Source organism: Cephus cinctus, unplaced genomic scaffold (genome assembly GCF_000341935.2).
Source record: "Cephus cinctus unplaced genomic scaffold, Ccin1 Ccin1_scaffold0617, whole genome shotgun sequence".
NCBI classification, from domain to species: Eukaryota; Metazoa; Arthropoda; class Insecta; order Hymenoptera; family Cephidae; genus Cephus; species Cephus cinctus.
Genome location: NW_014333261.1, coordinates 483,294 through 489,412, shown reverse-complemented (window position 1 = coordinate 489,412; position 6,119 = coordinate 483,294). Strand labels below are relative to the sequence as shown.

Sequence of the window (6,119 nt, the reverse complement as noted above, 5' to 3'; positions counted from 1 at the left end):
TAACTATACTACCTTTAACTTATAACTATACTACCTATAACTTTTTTGAAAAACTCGAAAAAATAGTGTCTAGACCCTGTACCTGCTACGTACTTATTTTGAATTCAAAAAACAACCGTGACGGTGTAAACGATGAAACGCAGTGGAGATGTATTTACCGGAGCTGGTGCAGCTAATCCGTGAAGGCCAAGAAGTGCATCCAGAAGACACTCAGGTGGGCACTGCACTAGGACACAGCACTGCACTTCCAGAACACTTACAGAAAATCCATAGAATTTCTTGGATATCGCGAGAGCAACGCGAGAAGTATACGAGCGATAACTTTGTGTACCGTTTTGAAACACAGCTAGAAAAATTATCAACGAGACAGACTGCTTTGACGATAGCCAAATTCGAGAACTAATCATTCTGATTATCTAATTGGTCGAGATCCTTATAGCCGATAACTCTTCCTTTCCCTCATGCCGTCCCTTTGAATCAAGTGGAAAGCCTTCCTTAGCAAATCGGTACGTAGCATTTGGAGATCCTCCACGGCGGCTTCCCCAGGACATTGGACGACAGCTGGGTACCACATCTTTAACTCGGGCAGGAGGTTCCTCCCCTTATCGTAACGGAACCTTATCTCCGCCCGCTCTGCAGCTCTTTGCCCATCTCCAACGGGGCGCCGGCATCTCACCCGAGCGTCTGCCGTTCAGTGGAGACGTCTCCGTCGGGTACTGTCGCGGATACCGTCTGCCGGGCAACTCGCTACGTCGAGACCGCCGCCCCGCGGCAGATTCGAGAACCTGGACGTCAACTAAACAATGACGAAATCTTACGAGAGCATCGGTATACCTATACGAATCAACCCGAGAGCGCAGCGTTGAGATGGAGAACGTTATCTGCATCGGTAGCCGGAGTCGCCTTGTGACCGTGAATCGAAAAACACGTCACAAAGCTTACCCATGTACCAGCGTATAAGTACATCTAGAATAATTGTATGTAGTGTATTGCGCTAAGTATTTTTATATACAATAAATGATTAGTAATAAAGTGAATTTATGGGAACAATAATAATTGATAAGGAAAAGACAGATAAGGGTAGGAATAAGCTCAGGAGACTGCTATGAGCTTAATTAACGTCACAGTGGCACTGATGGTATTTTAGTTAATAAAAATCGACCACGACTGCCACCTCAATTTTTCGAATGTACGTATTTTAACGGCATTACGTAGCAGAACTATTGTTAAAACCTATCAGGAACTATAGAACTCCTCAAGAACTATTGGAAAAGCTTATTGTTGAAACATTGTTCAAAAATTGAGATGCTACACGGGTGTCAGCTCCAGTACCGCACTTTTTTAAAATCTCTTAAAAATGTTTCAATAATAGGCTTTTTCAATAGTTCTCGAGGAGTTCTATAGTTCCTGATAGATTTTAACAATAGTTCTGCTACGTAACGTCGGTAAGATACCTATTAAGGATACTAGTCGCACCATACGCTTCAGTGCAGGTATGCATAAGGAGCTGGCTTTCAGTGTTGTTTTCAGATTGTGCTTCAAACAGTTCCGAAATAGTTCTCTCTCGTACTCAATGTTGGGACCATAGTTCCGCTTGGAACTATTGTTAAATAATGCTGGAAGCTAGCATCGCATCGCTGCACTTCTTAACGCAGGTAGGCATGAGGTGCTGGCTTTTGTCTTAGTAAATCTCATCAAGCTTACACTGTGCACTCGAATTTAAGATTACAAAAAAAATATTTAGGCAATATCTGACGAGCGGCCTCGTTCTAAGGGTTACTCTAAGAACCAGCGGTTAGTTGTGGAAAACCTCTGCCGGCTAGGCTACACGTTCGTGACCAGGGTCAGCTAGGCTACGACAGAATATGCATTATCGATGGGGGCGATGGTCTCAAAATTCTACTTTCGGACTCGCCGCTACGATTTAGCGCCATGGTTTTAGTATCGCCTAAAACCGTAGCGTTGTGAATCTTCCTACTCCTCTATAAAGAAAGGAAGAATCTTCCTACTCCTCTCTGCACTGTCGATCTCCCTATAAACGCACTACCTGATGGTTAAACCACGGAATTCTAACGTTTATCATAGATATTGTTGTATATTGATATTCTTCTATTTTCTTTTAATGTTTCTTGCTAAATTATGCATAAAATGATCATAATTCTACAGGAGCTTTTCGTGAAATGGTATAGCGATGATGTGAAAGATTCTCTGAAAACAATAACGAAGTTACGGTTTGGGAATTCACATTTATTTCCTCGAACAAATGTCGACTGTTATAATAAATAGAATATGTACTGTCGGTAAACCTTATTCTACGAAAATTGTTCGCTCTAGATTGCATTATATAAAAATAACGATCGCCGTATCGGTAATATTATACTACACGTGGTTACGCCTTTTATGCGCGATTTAGTATGTACAAAGCCGGATTCAAAAGAATTTATGGAAACGCGGGATAGGAAAGGAGCAAGGGAGATTCACAATAGTATAAGTCTATTTGAAGTAATTCATATACAAAATTTTACAAATGAACAAAGGATATACACGTTACTGCTCTCATTTAAATGGGAGATCTCTCCACGTGCTAATTAATCCTCATGGTCAATAAACATGCGCGAGATTCGCACACGCCTCATTGCATTAACAACATTAATTTTCTTATTGACTAACAAACATTTTCTCAAGTATCTTTTTCTTTCTTCCTTTTGTTGGTCCATCCAAATAATTCATTCTTTAATGTATCATCAGAGTCAGCAAGTGGCAATATTTTAAAATCGACGTCCCCTGTCTTATCTAGTACTGACTTATTGGCTACAAATAAATTTAATTTACACACGCAGAGAGTGGGAGAGAGAGAGAAAGGGAGACAGAGCTGATCAATCAGTAAATTCTTCTTAAACTTAAAACTTGTTCGCTACAAAGCGTCAGACTTTTGTAATTAAATAAACGTGTACACGATACAAACATGCAGAACAACGTAATTGACGATATAAAATATAAACTAGCGTGAATGACGATTACGATAAGGATGACGATGACAATAATAGTAATAATAATAACGCTTACTACATAAATCCTGCGAAATCTTCAGGCAATGTAAATATATCAGACTTTTCGTTGAGAAATAAATAAATTATCGCATTTACACACAGGTGAGGAGATCTGGAGCAAAATTTTGTCCAAGATTACATATACATATATATATATACAGGGCGTCTCCACTTTTTCTTTTCTACCTAAAAAGTGATGCGATTGATTTTTAATGTTACGCAAGTCAATCATGTAATACGGGAGTCTTAGTGGGGTGAGGCAGAAGGGGCAAGTAGGGGATCACTGCTTAACAAGTACAATTGATGGAAGATACAGTAATTACTGCGAGGAAACTATTATTGTGAATTTAACAATGTCTCGCTTTTGTTCTCTTGTATATTCATTGAAATATTCGAACAGACGTTATTTGGCAATGGCGAACATTGAGCTAAGTTGGCAGAGTATTTTGCAAGGTACGGCATATCTTGGTTATTTCTATCGTTTTCTTTTTTTTTTTTTTTTTTCTAGAACGCAATTTAAATCGCGGAAAAATCATTTCTCATCATCACAGACTTGAGATCAGGTATAGGACATGGCATAAAACTGAAGTATTATCGGTACGTATATCGGTTATAAATTATTGTTACGTTATGCTAAAGCTGACATTAAAAGAACAGTCATCTATTCCCAGTGTAGTCCGAAGTAAATATACGTGTGACTTGATTACATTAACTGTATAAGTAATGTATAAATATAACGATTACAAGATAAAAACAGTCAGCTGTATATTGATCATTATTGGCGTAACGGTTTTTCTATTTCACTTGATTTTTCGTACGAATCTCTCAGAGATTTTACGAATACACGATTTATTATGATTTTTTATTTTTTTTTTTATTTCTGTATGCAGACTTTTTTTTCCTTTCTAGCAATTATTCTTTCATATGCTGGGCACGCGTTGTGCATATTTTGATTAGCGATCGGCGAGTAAAATTACCGGCTGGTATATTTGTTTGGGAAAACAGAATTTATGCAAGCTCGTTGAATTGTCTAATTGATCGGCAGTCATGTGTAAAACTCATACAGGACGGTAATGCTAAAATCAACGAGCAGAATCTTGTCTATATCGAATATTTAACCATAGATTGATCAGGCGTTATATTGTATTCAAACGTAGAATTTTCGAATGATACATTCGACATTGAAATTACGGTAACACCAGGTAAATCGGTACCCGTTGGTGAAATATATTCTATTGTAATTTTTCGTGACCATTATTACTGTTGACTAGTCGTATTAAACTGCTGATCAGTTTTATATTAATTAACGATTAATGTATCCGAGTGTGAACCGTGCAGGAACACAGTGTCACGATTAACGAGTGGGTATAACTGTTTTAATCTATAGGATCCAGTATAATCTGTTTATGAGAAAAATTATTATATCGGTTAACGCAGATTTTCTACCTCTCTTACTCTCTATGTCTTTTATCTCCTTTCACCCTTACACGATTCTTCTGATCAGTGGCTCACCAGAATGACTATCAACTGTTCTATTTCCATTTGGCAAAACTATCGATGCTACGAGAGCCATTAGAGCTGCTTTTCTCGAATCTACGCTGATACTTGATCTGAAATAAAAGAAAAGTTTATTCCATGGGTTCACAAAGTTAAGACAAGATGGATTTAATTGAACAATGAAGTATGATAGTCACCTAAATACGAGGACAGTTGATTTGATAAAAATGACAGCAGACTCCACTTTGTTCTCCGTCTTGGAACGTTACACAAGACACTCTGTGTATAAAATGTCAACATTTTATTTACGTCCTCGTACGCTTTGATTATCCGGGTATCGGGACGATTCTTCTTGTACTAACGAACGTCCATGATTCTCAGTACCATCAAAGCTACAGGAGTCAAAGGAAACATGAAATATATTAATAAATACAATTAGTTGTGCTTGATTGCGTTATTTAAATATTCAAAGATTCATCAATTTTTCATACCTTGTTGCGCTTTATCGCAATATCACAACGATGCTTAAGAGCTGTACCTGCGAAGAAAAAAATTAAAGTGTAATTAGTATTCAATTTTTTGATCCATGATAATCAATTTAAATGTATGGAATATTAATTGCCCGGAATTACGTATTTCAAGTGACTGAACAAACAATGTAAAAATAGAGAGAAATCCTAATTATTTTCTTGAAGGATTACGTTGTCGAGTTCTTATTTTTCTGAAAAATCAACTTTAAGAACGCGCGTAAAGTTAATGACGTGGGCAATGTAAACTTTCAGGAAAACAACAATTCAATGTTATCACTGGAGAAAATGATAAGGATTCAATAGAGACATTGTAATGTTAACCGACAAACTATGAATCACGGATAAATATTGACATAAATACAGATACTGCTAATTGACAAAAATTTCATTATTTTCTCCCTTTTAAAATGGCCGTCTTACCTCGGGACCGACGTCGCTGTTTCACATTGATCTTCGCAATTGATTAATGACGGTTATCCGATAAATACAAATACTTAATTGTGACCGTGTAAAAAAGAAACTTGCTACAAGACTATCATTGAGACCGTACGAAAATTTAAACTTATATACAGGCAATTATCCTATTATCGATCGAATAATCGTTTTGTATGATATTCGATTAAAACAAAATTCAAAAATGGCGCGTGTGTCCTTTGTATTGCATATATATCAAATATGCATAAAGAGAAATCGATCGGGCACGATAAAAGCAAAAAAATTTCGTAAATACACACAGGACGCCCACAACCACACACACACACATACTATGTGACCGTTAAACATATTAGAACATATGCGTGTGTATATATATATATATATATATATATACATTTTGAAGAAACGTCATTAAATTTTTTGAAACAACGAATCTTCAGTGACGAATCTTCACCTATATCTTATATCTTCATTGAATAATAGAACTGCTAGTAGATCTTCGAGTGGTAGTTGAAACGTATTTTTTTTTTTCAAATAATTTATATAAATTAACAAATACATCGTAGATAAATCTTCCAAACGGTGATCTTCCTTATATATATATATA

General features: G+C 36.7%; 1 long non-coding RNA gene across 1 annotated transcript; it reads right to left on the bottom strand.

Moving 5' to 3' along the window:
* Positions 1-2,894: 2,894 nt before the first annotated feature.
* On the bottom strand, positions 2,895-6,099 carry LOC107269236. Its single transcript, XR_001538004.2, has 4 exons — positions 5,498-6,099; positions 5,039-5,085; positions 4,745-4,939; positions 2,895-4,660 (listed from the first exon to the last, which is right to left on the bottom strand). It is a non-coding gene; the product is annotated as an uncharacterized LOC107269236 (long non-coding RNA).
* Between the last annotated feature and the right edge of the window lie 20 nt (positions 6,100-6,119).